Raw genomic sequence first — 15699 nt, 5'->3', positions numbered from 1 at the left:
CCGTAGGATTATTTCGGGGGGGGGGTTAAGGTAAGATTTCACATCTTGCCTCTCAGTGATAGAAACTTATATTTCACCAACTATTGTTATTATTATTTTATATATACAATTGAAATTGAATTGAAAATAGTTTGGCGTAGACAAATTAAGACTTGCGTTCACTATTAGAAACTGATTCCGGCTTGTTTTTTTCATAAACATTCATACATTTTTTATCAATAGTTTTTTTTTTGTCTTTTGTACTTTTTTACGATGGGGACAGATATCAGAAACCACTTAATCGTTTTCCTTCATGGTATCTGATCCATGTTTTAACGCGCCAAAGCATTCTCTCTCTAAAAAAAATGACGGCGCGTGAATTGTCATGGTTATATCCCGACAAGTTGAGAAATTCCAAAGAATCATAATTGATTGATTTGCTTTATTTTACTAATTTACTAATTGACTAATTGCGAAGATGAGGATGAGTGATGATGTGATGAAATTGATGAAAGGACACTCACAAATATCCATGCCCAGGCCGGGATTTGAACCAGGGACCAGGATCATAATTAAAAGTATCTGATTATTGGTATTTTATGCACTATAAATATCTGACATTTCTTGAAATTAACAGTTTTTGTTCCAGAAATGCAAAAACAATCACTCGAGGGAAAAATAGTGTGTAGAAATCTAGATTTTCGCCACGTCAGGTATGACTATTTTTTTTTCTCCCGAAAACGTCTGGATTAGTTTGTTCAGAAAACCGTCACCCAAGTTACGGCAGTCAATATGATTCTGATGTCTCTGGTAACATGTTTTGTTGTTATTTTGTTGGACATAAATGTTCATGGCTGTAACACTTAAAGCCTGTAAGTAGCAAAAAAAAAAAAAAAAAAAAAAAAAACAAGCATTACTTGTAATAATAAATATCACTACAATTTCACCATTCGAAGTCCATGAATATTTCCCAGATATCTCGGGGGGGGAAGGGGCAAGTTCCCCCGGGCAAGTTCCTTCTCTGACCCTCCCCCTTGCGGGCGCCCTTGATCCCTTCATCAATTTCATCGTTGCAATTAGCCAATAATAGAAGAAATGCGACGTAAATTAAATACAAATCAACATACTATAACCGAACATTATTGAAGAAAAGTGCAGTGACTGCATGGGCGTCCGGAAGGGGGACAAGGGGGGCCGTGCCCCCCTGAAAAATAAAAGACAACCAAAAATTATGAATTTCACACATATAATTTCATTTTAGCGACAACAATATGTGTTAATTATTGCATGAACACCATAAATTCAAATTTAAGGAATGTTTTTTTTAGGGAACAACACTATTTTTGTGGAAAATGTGCCTTGTTTGCCCCCCTGAGAAAAAAATACCTTCCTTGCCCCTCCTTGGAAAAAATCCTGCGGACGTCCATGAGTGACTCATTCATTTCATTAGTCGGTCCCCGTCACGGAGTGGTTAGCACATTAGTACCCTGTTCATGGCAAGTTTAACAGAATACGTGGACATCCCTATTTCTGTGTGTTCCTTCCCTGTCATTGTCGATTCACTTGCCCGTTGAGGTTCTTACAATGGTATTAAATTAGATATGGTCATATCCGGGTTCCGGGTATTATTGGATCCTATAACTGATTCAGGATTTCCGCACCAGGGTACTCTTATCTTTGGTTGCGAATCCGGGCACACTATTTTCGGTTCTAGATTCGGTACGATTTTCGATTCAGGATTTGTGTTCCCGAATTTCGGTACCTAATTTTGGGTTCCTGACCAAAGTTCTCAATGTCTTTTACTACCAAGTATGGTCAATTTTCCGGGAACCGATTTTCGTTTAACAGTTCTGGATGCCGGATTTTCGTTACCGGATGCGGGTACTCGTTTCAGGATTCGCCACTTTACTCCAAAGAGAGTTCATAAAGATTAGTTTCCTTCTGACAACCATATGTCAAGTTCACGTGGAGCTCTCAGTATATCCTCCCCTCAAACCTTCCCCACCAATAGCGTCCGTTTTAAGCACTGTCAGTACTTGTCAAATCCACGTGGAGTAAATGAGATGTTGCCAATCCAGTTTCTTCAGAGACATCATAACGGTTATCTTTGCTGGGTTCTGTTATTGTGTTGTTCTATTGTTTTATGTGTACAATGAGAGACCTTGGGAGTGAAACGTCGCCGCAGTTCGTGGATGTCTAAACACTGCAGGTAATTGTGACAACAGCGATTCTCAGAAAAACAGGTGCTGGCTCGAAATCAGAAACGCGTCCGGTCAGCTTTCTTCCGAGCTATGTCAAACATACCGAACTGGCGTTCGAACCGGGACATTAACTATACCCAAGCTTTAGTTCTGGATCCAGAGGCCTTCGCTGAATCCGGATACATTATAGGAGCCGGCTACCCGTAGCCCTAATAAGCGAAGTTAATTACATCAACCAACTATTGACGGAGACGATACCTGAAGAAAAGCAAGCAGTTGGAAACACTGTCTCTGCACGATAACATAACTTCTTGCACGAGCAATTTACCTCGTCATTTCGCCGTCAAGGCGTCACGACGCCACGGTTGAGAAAGCCACGACTCGTTGTCATTGGCGGACGGCTGCAAGAGTGCGAAAGGTAGAAATCAACACAGTATGACGCTCCACAAACACATTTCCACGGCTGACTGTCAAATGACTCGGTGCTATATTAACACTGTTTAACAGAATGATGTAATGCTTGTGGTCAATGCTATTCGTTGACCTCCGGTAGATGTAGCCATGTTCAATGCTATGCTTAGGTTCGAGTTATATTTCACCTTAGACTGTTCCTGAAACAATTAAGTTTTCTTTATTTGCAACTCTGGCTAGTTATTTGTATTGCTTCTATTGCTCCATAAATATTTTTACTTTTTGTGTTTGTTGTACTTGCACTTGTAGCTCTCAAAAAGGTTTTTATTTATTATTTTGTCTGACATAATTTATTCCAGTTCATCGTTTTTCGTGGTTGTCTTTGTTTTCTAGATATCTATTTTGTATTTTTGTTATTTACTGTCGCTTTTCTGCCAGTTTTGGTTAATCGCGACGATGAGAACAGTGATGATGATATGATGAAATTGATTGATTGATTTACTTATTTTACTTCGCTTTTGTGTCACTTTTGGCTAATTTGCGAAGATGGGGATGAGTGATGATGTGATGAAATTGATGACGGGACCCTCACAAAGAAGACCCATGGTCATACCGAGATTAGAACCCAGATTCTCTGGCGACGTAGCACGCTGTGCTAACCACTCCTCCACGGAGATAGGGTACCTCTTTCTCTGTTCTACGTATCAGCTCAGCAGTGGTGAACACTTCATATACACAGAGTGGTGTGGTCAGCTGATATTGAACATATTTGTTAGCATAGTGTCACACATACATACGTACTTGAAATATAAAGGAGTGTGTGTTTGTAGTTCCCGCTACGTCTTTATCGAAGGGAATGTTCGTTAGTGCATATCGGCAATAGTTGCCTAAATGAAACAGTGACATTGTAATCGAGAAGTTTTTCTTATCAACATTAGAATTGCGGCCGCGATGGCGTAGTGGTAACGTCGTCGCCTTGTAATCTAGGGGTCCTGGACTCGATACCCAGTGGAGGCACATTGAACAGTGGTTCTGATCTCACTGTAAGCTGTAAGTCCAATCCAGATTAGCCTAGCTGTGCATAATGTGGAAAATTCAATTCAATCCGTTGTACAAAGTCCCTTTATCAATTCTGCAAATCGCCCCAAGTCAGTGTCACCGCCGCCACTGGTGTGAGATCGTGTAGAGAGAGAGAGATCGACAGTAAGGAGACAGAGAGAGGCGGAGTTGGGGTTAGAGCATTGAGTTGGTTAGAAATAGCTGGTAAGAAATGCTAATCCGTCATTGTTGTATGATTCAGAGGTTGAGCTTGTGATCTGATTGAACTCTGAAGCACAAGAAGGGACTTCTCTCTCGGCATATGTTAAACGAAGAAGACGCACAGCTGGCTGCAGCACTCGAAAGTCTTCACTGCTATGACGTACCCGTGACGTAATCACATTGGCACCGAAAGTGTTCGGAGGACGGCGCTTTCTTCTTTTTTAGTTCTTTACTCTTTTGTTTTCCATTAGTCAATATGCCAAAGTGGTCTGAGTGGAAAATAAAAGCGAATGATCGGTAAGGCTTGATCGATTCGAGCCTGTTAAGCACGGGGAGGTAACGAAGACCGGCAATCGACAGCAGAGTAAATCATTCAGTGTTGCCTGTCCATATGTTATTTTATCTCCACGTTTAGGCAATTTGTAATACCTTTGTAGCTGACCGGTGCTGGTGGATTATTCAGGAATTGTTTGGAATTTTAACCTGTGCTTGGTTTATTATTCACACCAACATTTCAGAGGAAACAACGTTACCCTGGCCGGCATCCGTGGCTGTGTTGTGGCGCGCTATGACACCAGGGATCTCGGGTTCGAATCCAGGTCTGGCATGGGTGTTCTTCGCGAGTGCCCCTTCATCAATTTTTCTATATCATCACTCATCCTCATTGTAGCGATTAGCCGAAAGAAAAGCGACGCTAAGTAACAAAAATCAAATCATGACAACCAGATCATATATCTTTTCTGGTAAAAGACACTGCAACCCCACTGAGAGGAGATAAGTGGAGGTAGGTGGGGGCTTCCGATGGCTTAGTGGTGTATCTAGAGGGTGGGCCAAAAGTAAGTATACGTACATAGTATATTTCTGATGGGATAATGTACACCTACTTTTGGCCCACGTGCAAGGAATCAAGTACAGCGGCTAAATTGTCCAAACAATTCAACATGTAACACCTTCCTATCTCTCGGAAACTTCTTACAAAAGGTACTTACCTGTGTGTGTATGCATACCGAATTCTTCCCCAGGGCAGGCTCGTGCATGTGGTACATTTAAAGCTACCCCATGCAAATTGCTACATATCGTCAAGGCAAATGAGGGGATGCTGGGGCAATGCTCCAGACATTCACAATATCTGCAATTTTTTGTGGAGCTAATGTGATTGATTAATGTTAGGTTAGGTTATTAAATGCTGACAATTTTGAAGTGGATTCCACTTTAAATCACATGCCCTGGAACTAAGCCCGGGCCTACCGAATGGCTGTCAGACGCCACAACTTTCTCTCTTTCTGCACAGACACACACACATGTATATGAGAGAGAGGGAGAGAACGAGAGTCGAGAGGGCGTTTGACTGCTGCGAGGAAGACAGACCCAGACTGAATTGTTTCAGGTGGAAATTTTTGCAGCAATATCTCCGCAAGAAGAGATTCTGGGGTTTACCCAGCCTCTAATGGATGGGCATCCTGGCTAACTGTGTAGAGTATGCCAGTCGGAACATTGTGCTGATTGCATTACCACCACAAATGGCGGATATCGTGAATGTGTAGAGTCCTACCTTCACACTTTGATTTGTTGTTTTAAGTCCACGTTATGCACAGATTAGCTGATCGGGACTGGACCTACAGTTTTAAAGTGGGATCGGAACCGCTGTGCCACGTGTCTCCACCGGATATCGAACCTTGGATCTCTTAATTACGAGGGAGGACGTTACCACTAAGCCATCGGAAGCCCCCACCTACCTCCACTTATCTCCTCTCAGTGGGGTTGCAGTGTCTTTTACCAGAAAAGATATATGATCTGTTTTTACAATACGTGGTAAACGCATAAAACAACCACTGTCAAGGTTCCCTACAATAACGGAAAATACGCTAAAGCGCCAGACGGTTGATTTCATTTTATTTCCTTTTCTATTCTGCTACTTGCCAAATCGCAAGGATGAGGATGAAAGGTGATTAATTAAACTGATGAAATTAAAATCACAAACGCTCAAGGATAGGACCCAAGTTAAGCTCCACAAGGATTATTCTGGATGTTAGTCCAGACGCCAAACCCTCGTTAGTCTGCAAAATTCAGTGCAGGGTGCATGCATTGCGTGGAAGGGAGGTTGGGATTTGCATGTCTTCAGGAAGACAAAAGTTCTGGAAAGTTATTTGGTAAACAAGAAAGGGAAGAAGCAGATATAATTAGCTCCAAACGGAGGACAACGACTAGAATATGTACAGGGTATCTATAAAAGATCTCCGGGGTTTTGAAGCTAAATATTTTATTAGAAACTGAAACTCAGGAAAAAGTAAATACATATTTTTGAAGGTAATGTTATCAACTTTTGTTTACAATTTAGTAAATTCCAATGTGTGCCCCGTTTGTAGCACGGCACACGGATAACTTCTTGCCACGTCCTGGCCAGCATGTCTGGGGTGATGGCTGCCACAGATGTGATAATTCTTTGCCTTAGATGGTTGACATCTTGAATTTTCTCCGCGTAAAACATGTTCATCACATGTCCCCATAGGAAAAGGTCTAAGGGAGTAAGTAAGGTCCGGACTTCTTGGAGGCCATGGAATCCACACTTCCGGTTTCTTTAAACGCCTTAAGCCATTGGCGAATGGTTTTGTCCGAAGGCTAAACACCACCATACTCGCGTCGAAAGTTTCGTTGTACACTAATAACAGATCCAGTTTCCACAAGCCATATCACACACTGCGCCTTCTGTTGTGGCGTCGCGGTTTCACTGAACTGCACCGACTGTGTTCGGCTCGGTTCGGCCACTTCAAGGTCAACGCTGCACAGCGTTGCCAACCTTTGTTGGAATAAACTCCAAAAGCGTGAATAAAACTTGATGAATACTGATTTCAAAGCAATTAAATAACCTGAGTTACCTAATACTGTTTGCGCGCTATCATTGTTTAAAACCCCGGAGTTCTTTTATAGACACCCTGTATATTGTAAATATAAATAGATCTAATCACTGGCGCAGGAACGTTTTTGACTTGGAAAGGGTGCATAGTTCAACTTCCATCCATGTGTATATGTACAATTTTGTGTGATTGAGTATGGATAGCCTATTATAAATGCTGGGTGAGGCAAAAGTCACTTTCCACAAAACTTTTGACAAAAAACAACACTTTCCTAATCTTTAATTGTACAATGGAGTTCTTCCCATGGTAGGCAACCCTATTGGAGCTCGTTTGTTTGTTCAAATTATGACAGTTGTATCTGTATGTGTGTTTATGCGTAAACAAGCATGAAAACCATTTTTTGTAAAAGCGACTTTATCCTCATTGTGTGTGTGTGTGTGAGAGAGAGAGAGAGAGAGAGAAAGAGCAAGGATAATTCATTATCGAACAGCTCTCAATTTTGACAATAAATGCTTCATACCCTTGTACTGCAATATTTACAAAATAATTTTGACTTTTGAAAAAATATGGCCATTTTCGAGATAGTGTATACAACATTGAAAATAAAAACATGTACAATTCCTACTGGATGAAATCCCAGAACATCCAAAGTTATGTGACAAGTACTTCTATTTTCACGTTCCCCCACTGGGGCATGGAGAATAACACTCGATTAAGATAAACCATAGACTGTTGTTCCCGCTATCAGAGAAGCTGGTCTGATGCGAAACGGTGTACCCGTTACCCTATTTTGCATCTCAACGGCCTGGAGACTCTGAAATAAACAGTAACTCGGCCTGCATTGCTTCACAGCTTGGCTTTCGACCGCTCACGGGATCTCGCCCTGTGGTTAGTCACGTAATATGCAACCACCCCACTTTTGTTATCAAGTGATAACATTGGCTCCGAGCCTCGCTTTCCAAGGCCTGCAGTATCGTGTCAAGGTTGTATGAATCTTTCATCCCGCTGCTAATCTAACTTTCAAGAGCGTGGCCCGTGCGGTGCATAATGTGGGGAATACGGCCTTTAAAGAGAGATTAACGCGGGAATGTTTGCTGAAGCAACCTATAGATGTTTTCGGGAAAAGTTGTGTTGCTCTGCACTGCTCAGAAAGTGTGCAGGGGAATTAGGAAGGAATGGGAGATAGAAAATTGGAGAATTAGAAGAGTCATAGAGAGAGAACGAAAGACAGGAGAAGAGAGCGGGAGAGAGAATTATAGGAAGAACGATTAAGGCAGAGGGATAGGAGAGAGAAACAGAGAAAATGAAAGATTGCAAGATGAGGAAAACATTAAGAAGACAGGTAACGTAAGGGAAGAGACATGGATATGTTGAGTAAGAAAGAGCGAAAGAGATAGACATAAGGGGAATAAAGAAACAGAGAGAGGGAGAGATAACATCTTTGTCAGGGGAGGATAAAGATGGCGAGGTGCAAACAACAGAAGAGAAGATAAATACAGATAAAGAAAGAGAATGAGAAAGAAGAGAAAGAGAAGCAGATATGTAGGGAATGATAGATAAAGAGAGATAGGGAGAGAGTGATATCAGAAGCAAAGAAAACAACGTTATAGAGAAGGAGTGACAGAAGGGGAGAGAGATATAGCGGAGAAGAAGAAAGAAAACGATACAAATAAGTAGTGGAACGATGGAAAGAAGGGGAAAGAAAAGTATAGGCTGCGTAAAAAGAATGATTTTAAAGATCTCCAGATTTTGAGCCATCCGAATTTGTTTTTTAGAAGCTTGAGGTCACTTTCTGTTTTATGATCCCTTTATCTTTGTCATCTCAAAAAGAGAATTGATAACGTTCTGCTGGTACAGTTCCCATCGTACAAAGATAAATGCCACGATTTGTCAGATATGTGCAGCTCTTATTGGAAACAATTGACATAATGTGAACAGTGCAGCATATTTATCTTAAATACCATTGTTTGCAGGCATATCACAACGCTTCTGCTGACCTTATTCTCTTTGAATTGAATTTAAAATGTGCATATAATTATTCTATTGAAATTGTGTCAAAAACAACCAAGAAATGTGATTGACACGCTCTTCGAATCGACGATGTATTTAATCACAAGTGTGAAAGTACGTAAAAAAGCTTCACCTTGTCATTCAATTTGCCGTGGAGAATCTGGCCACCTCGCTGGTTATGATAGAATCAGTGCTGAGCTGTTCGACCTTTTCCGTGCAGTTCGACTTGCTTTAATTGGAAATTGTTTCGAGCGCGGAAAAGCTTTTTGCGGGCCAGAGCAAAATCGGTCGTGACATTTGACCTTTCATTTGGAACTTACACCGAAGTTGGAACTCGGCTGGCTATACCTTCCAATTACAAATATTGCCCTTTCATCCTCTCTTCTCTCTGTGTGTTGATTTTCCTCTCGCTTCCCTTCAGTTCAAATCTTTCTCTGTTTCTTTCTCACTCTCTACTCTTTTCTCCATTTTTCATCTCTCTTCTTCTGTGTTCTTAATTTTCTCTCTCGTTATACACCCTTCTCTCTCAATTATTCATTTTTCTTAATTTCTCATTCTCCGTTCCTTTTTTCCATGTTTTCGTCCTCTCTCTTTCTCTTCTTGTTAATTTATCTACGTATTTCTATCCTTTTACATATCCAATTATGTCTATCCTAATTCAGCCTCACTCTTTTTTTCTAAATGTCTTTCAAGTAGCGGAGCCAGTGAATGACTGTCAAACATTAATGTATTATTCAAAATTAGGTTTAAATTTTGGAGTAAAAACAATTTATTCTAATTCAAATGTTGTATTGAAATTGTGTTAAATTTTAAGTTCGATTACATTTCGCAACACGATATTGTAATGACTTCAAATTATGAATTAATTAACAGTAAGCAGAGAAATAAAAGCGAATACTTCCGGCCTCGACCAGGACTCGAACTGGGTAATTAACAGTATAATGTTTTAATAGGAATTATGGGTAACTCTAATATACCGTAGACTTCCATGATCCAGGAGTACGCTCAGCACGCTCCGAAAACAAGAGATCCTGCACGTAGATTGGAATTTCCAAAGGCTCATTATCATATTCATCGTTACCTACACACTTCGATTTTATAATTTTTTTATCTCTCTCTCTTTTTCCGTGTCTATTTCTATCAACCTTTCTCTCTTTGTAATTCTCTTTATCTGCAGTGATGTCACCAGAGGTGGCAACAGGCGGACACTTCGTGGCCGACAGCTCTGCCCTGCTAGTAAACAAGAAATCTAGATAAATAAATACTATTCTATCCCAAATACACACTTGTTTACGTATTTAGGACTAGACCTATATTAAATGTACATGAATGTTCTATTCATCGAACCCATTTATCTTCTTCCGGCGTCCTCTGTAATTTTTTCCACGTCTGTGTTCGTGGCTCTTTCGTCTCGTCCCTTCCTCTCTCGTATTTCTCTCTTTTTCTCTCTCCATTGTTTCATTTTCTCCCTCACCCTCGCGCGTATTTGACGCATAATTACGTTTTACAATCCTCTGACGTGACAGTAACGACCAAGCTGAATAAATATGACCCCCCCTCCCCTCCAACACAAAGCTCTTCGTTTTGTTACGCCACGTGCAGTTTGTGTGCGAGACTTTTACGCAATTCCATTGCGTGAATTCGGTTTGTTTAGGTAAGTAAGTATCTTACAGCTGGTTCGGATTGAGCTGATGCCCGTTGTCTTTATGTCCATGTAATGTATAAAGTTTAAATTACTGTTTCTGTATTTTTATTAACAATCAAATATTAATAGTTATTATTTTCTTTTACAGATTAAGTGAACATAGCCTGCAACTGTAAAAACTTCTGGTCTCTGGTGAGTTTTAATCTTGAGATTTATTTTTATAGGTGTAGAATTAAACAGTTTGATTTGGGGAGGAGGGGTACATTACTACATTCGTGTGTAAACGAGGAGTGTATTTACAAGCAAAGAGATAACTACACATTGTTATTATTGTCATCATCATCATTAACGCTAAGTATATTAAAAAAAAACATTGAAATGTTGAAAAAATGTCTAATCTCGTAAAATTGTAGTCTCGCAAATATTTGTTTAATGTCGAGCAACATTAAAAAACTGTGACAAAACAATAACAAGCACAATTATCTTGCCAGAGCTCTTGCTGGTTGTCTCTCTCTTTCTCTCTCTGTGTGTCCAACTTTTTCTCTTCCTCGCTGTTTTATTTGATCCCGGGTTCGAATCTCAGCCTGGGCATGGGTGCTTTGTGTGTCCCTTCATCAAATTCATCATATAGTCACGCAACCTCATCCTCGCAATTAGCCAAAAGTGGCAGAAAAACGAAGTAGAATAAAGCAAGAGCCTTCCCTGTGGCTTAGTGGTTACGTCGTCACCTTGTAATCAAGGGATCCCGCGTTCGATGCTCGGTGGAGTCACAAGTGGTTCGGATCCCACTTTAAACTGTAAGTCCAGTCCAGATTAGCCTCACTGTGCATAAAGTGGACTTAAAACTCAAACTAAAATAAACCAAACCAATTAATCAATCGATTCTTTATTTCGACTTCCCCTCTCTCACTCGTCGTTATTTATCTTCTTTTCCTTCTCTATGTTTTGCATCTTCATTTCATTTCTTTTTTGTTCTCTTCCTCTCGAACTGGCTTCTATAATTCTCTTCCTTACTTAATCTTACTTCTTCCCTTTCTCTCTGTCTCTTAAAACATTCTTATGATGACACGTCAACGCGATGTCAATATGCACTTAAGGAATCTGCCCCCCAACCCTCTCCCCGTTGAAAAATTTCGGCGTTTGCCCATGATCGAATATTAAAGTTTAATGAGCCGTACGCTCGATGCACTTCAATTCAACCCACCGGAAAAGAGGCGATGTGTCATACGTGCTATTTCCAACAACTGGCAAAAAGTCAAGGACAAGCAAGAAAAACTCAGTTATTCCGCCTACCTCAAAGTTTTTTTTCTTCTTTTAACTTCCGATTTTGCACCAACGCTCATAGTATCCAAACAGTTGAAACTTGAGCTACAATTTCCGAGGTTGATATCCGACACGCTATCATGAGCGTTAATGAGAGAAGGATTGCCATCACATTTTTGGCATGCGTATTAAATAATTCAAGGTGCTGGATGCAAGATTCATTGTAATCTTCAAATGCTAAGTGCATAGCAAAGTGTGTGGTACAGGGGACTAATACTTATCTTAGTCGTGCATCTAACCACTGATTCTTGGGCATCCTCGATGACGTAGTGGTTACGCTGTCGTCCCTTGATAATCAAGGAGTCCCTGCAGTGCTGCCATCTCATTCAGACAGCACAATTTCCCTTTGCTAGATACAAAATTTCCCTTCTTAACGCAATATTTCCCCCTTCTAAGTAAAATTTCCCCTTTTTAAGCAAAATTTACCTTTTTCATTAAAGTTTCTCATTCATTTAATAAAAATTGAAAGAACGATTGCAGGACTTCACCAGTTTTCTTACAGTTAATTCAACTGACCTGCAGAAGACATTAGTTTACAAAAATACTAGCTAGTGTTGATTGAATGAATGAAAATAAGACGGTAAAAATAATTGTGAAATTGTACCCCTCGCGAGAATATACAAAATACGAAACTTTCATGGCAACACAGCCGAGGTGGCCGAGCGCCTTAAGTGGTAGAGTTTCTCATCTTGCCATCGAAGTTCCCGGGTTCGAATCTTGGCCTACTTTTCTTTCTCAATTGCTTACTTCATAATCTCTCATCTTTCACCCTCTCTCTTTTGCTTATTTTTCTTATTTTTCAATCCCTATCTCTCTGGCTTCTTTATTTCACTCTCTTTTTCTCAATCTCTTGAACAAAGTGACTGGATTACTTTTTATTAACATCTGGCATAAACAGATATGAAATGTATTGAAATAAGCACACATCTTTCATTGAGCATTATCTTAAGCTTTGAAAGTTACAGGCAATGATTGCTGGCTCTTCTCGACACGCTTAGTAACTGTCTGTTTTTTCAAGAGCGCAAGGTGAAGTAGCATTTAACAGTGAGCAGTCAAGCACGAAAGTAGTACTGGCGCATTTTCTCCTTGTTCCGCTGGTATGTAGCATACGTGTAGGAACAGTCGAGAACCTGAGGCATGTGATTCGATTAGTGTGGGTTAGTGCTAAGTGTTGAACAGCGCGACTACTGTTAAAACGAGAGTCTGTAAGTTGATTTGAAGTTGAATGTGTTATCTGTGATGTAGTTTAAAGAACTATACAAGTTTTTTTTTTGTTTTTCCTTTGTGGACATTCTTGCAAATGTAGTTTGTTGAGTATGGGATCAGAACGAGACGAACAACTTTAAAATCGAGACGAGACCGAGACTTAGTATCCGAGACTACTACGACCACTGCTATGAGTCTTCAGAGCTTCCATGTGGATAGCTAACTGATTATTTTCAGATAAGTTATATATCTTGTTTGCAATAATTACAAAGACATTCAGTTAGTTCAATTGTGAGCCTGTGATGGGTGGTTGCATATACAATCAGGATAATATACGATTTTGGGGGCTTCTAGCGTCGAAACGAGGCGCAAAGTAGAAAAAAATTGTCAACAAAATTCGTTTGCCGTAAAGGCCTTTTATAGGCTATATTATATATATGTTTTTTTCTCACGTCATATTTCGAAACTCGAGACTGGACATAAACTTGCCATTCGAGACGAGAACGAGAAGTATTAGATTGTCTCGTCTCGTCGCGATTAACCAAGTAGGTAGAAACACAATAATCAAAGTAGAGAAAAATAATAGCAATGATATCGTGCTTCAAATACAGAATCCTTACTGTCTTCTTGTAACTCTCTCTATCTCTTCCTCTCTCTCATCTCGCCAGCATCTCTTCTTTTCTCTCTCTCATATCTCTTTTCCATTCTGTCTCTCTCCTCTCTCCAGCATGTCTTCTTATCTCTCTCCTCTCTCCAGCATGTCTTCTTATCTCTCTCCTCTCTCCAGCATGTCTTCTTATCTCTCTCTCTCTCATATCTCTTTCCCATTCTGTCTCTCTCCTCTCACTCTTTCCACTTGTCTCCCTCCTCTCCCCTCTCTCGTCCTGTTTCATATTATAGTGGAGACCCTTCTTGAAATACCCTCAAAAAATAAAATTGTTGTTATCAGTTCATGTAATAAAAATGTTGCTCTCATTCGTTTCTAAAATACTACCCCTGTGCAGTACGTATTAGAATTTCCTTAGGTACGTTTAGAACTGTAATGAAAACTGAGTTAATATTCTAAATAAATCTCTATTCCCCCTTCCCCAAATCTTAAATTCGTCCCTACACACACATACACATAGGGTGTTAATTAAACTTGTTAGAACTGTCTTTCAGTGAATGGGTGTGCGGTTTGTATAAAACGTCAGTAGAAAGTAGGTAGGTAAAATTCTTTGTGCTCATTTCTCCATGCCATGAAGGCACATAGAGGGATGTGGAAGTAGGGTGCCCCACACATTCACGATTTCGGATAGTTTTTGAGGTGATGTGATCAGCACCACGATCCAGCCTCCTATATTCTTCCCCGGTACCCATTTAATAGAGGCTAGGTTAATGGATGTCCTCAGGATTTTTCCAAGGAGGGGCAAAGAAGGTAATTTTTCCAGGGGAAAAAGGAGATATATTTTTCCACATTATAATCATGCACCCCCTGAAAAACACTGCTTCAGTCTGAAATTATCATGTTCCTTCAATGTCCTCATATAATAATTAACATAAATTACTGTGACTGAGATGAAATTGTGTGAAGTATATGGACATTCATTTTCCAGGGGAGGCACACTGATCGTTTACAAGTATTTAATCAAATCAGTAGTGAATTTTTACTAGATTATCATTACTTCCCAAATTAATCTTCACACTCATTGTCCAGTAACTTTTCCATGTTCAATTCTACTTAATACATATAGGCAGGAACAAAAATACAGTGATTATGTGAAATAGATCTATTTACATGCGTTTCAAAAATGGGAAAAGTAATTTTAAGAATGGATTGAAGTGCTGAAAAGCGGAAGTAAAGATCGTGTGTTCACTATCAGACTCGTACAAACTTATGCCAGTTTCCAGGTACGCATTTGTTTTCATGATCAAGACTTACTAAAGTTATAAAATTATGGCATTTCCTATGAGGGCTAACTTTCTAAGGAAATATAATAGAGTTTAGCATTCTTCCCGGTCAGTTTCCGTATTTTAGACTGGATTTTATTCAATGGATAGCTTACATTTCCTTATCTTTCTACTGTTCGGCTACTTATTTATTTATTTATTTATTTATTTCGTCTTCTTTTACATGGCGAAGTTAAGGCTGTGGAGCCTTTTCTTCCACTTGACCATGTTTACAAAAAAATTGAATATGAAATAATTAAAATTTTGAAAAAAAAAGGAAGAAAAAAAATATATAAAAAAGTACAGAGAAATAAAAAATACAAAGAGAAATTACATATAAGAAAGGTAATCTAACCTATAGATACGGACACACACACTCACACACACACACATACATATCTTTGCCCTTACACACGTACAAGCAAATACATAACACTACACTTACTTAAGCACAGTCCAATATTACACATACTTAAAACACAGTCCAAAACGGTATACTTTGATGATAATTCATCTTAACTATTACTCTAATTCATTTTAGTGCCTTACGTCCTTGATTCGTAACTTGATTCAATATAGCAGAAGTAGTCAATTTAAACTACGTATGTTGTTAGTACCTTTCAAGAAACTGGTACAGTATTCTCAATGGCACTTGTCCACGAAAGTTGTTATGCATTAAACCAGACATGCGCTCGGAGTAAAAATAAACATCGAACACAGTGACCTCTATGGAGGTGGAAATTATTTTAATTATCTAAGCTGCAAAGGCCAACGAACTTGTCTTTACACCACCTCAGATTAGGTGGCTCCAGCCAGAGATAAGGTTTCAAGAAAATGACTCCAGTTGGCGCGCGTAAACGCTCTTTGGTTACAAGTACAT

The 15699-nt window shown here is 39.6% G+C and overlaps 1 protein-coding gene across 8 annotated transcripts in view; it reads left to right on the top strand.

Moving 5' to 3' along the window:
* The window catches only part of LOC145987783 (synaptotagmin 1-like), a 321930-nt gene that overhangs the window by 36230 nt on the left and 270001 nt on the right, over positions 1-15699 (top strand). For 7 of the 8 annotated variants that reach the window (XM_083122473.1, XM_083122478.1, XM_083122474.1 and 4 more), the window contains exon 2: positions 10510-10553. The gene's annotated coding sequence lies outside the window, so the exon portion shown is untranslated. Of the gene's footprint in view, positions 1-10509; positions 10554-12811; positions 12890-15699 lie in introns of those variants that run through there. The other variant, XM_083122475.1, reaches the window with a different exon arrangement.

The sequence above is a fragment of the Lepisma saccharinum genome, chromosome 5, assembly GCF_977018435.1.
Source record: "Lepisma saccharinum chromosome 5, izLepSacc3.1, whole genome shotgun sequence".
Classification (NCBI taxonomy): domain Eukaryota; kingdom Metazoa; phylum Arthropoda; class Insecta; order Zygentoma; family Lepismatidae; genus Lepisma; species Lepisma saccharinum.
This window is presented reverse-complemented; position numbering and strand designations above follow the sequence as displayed.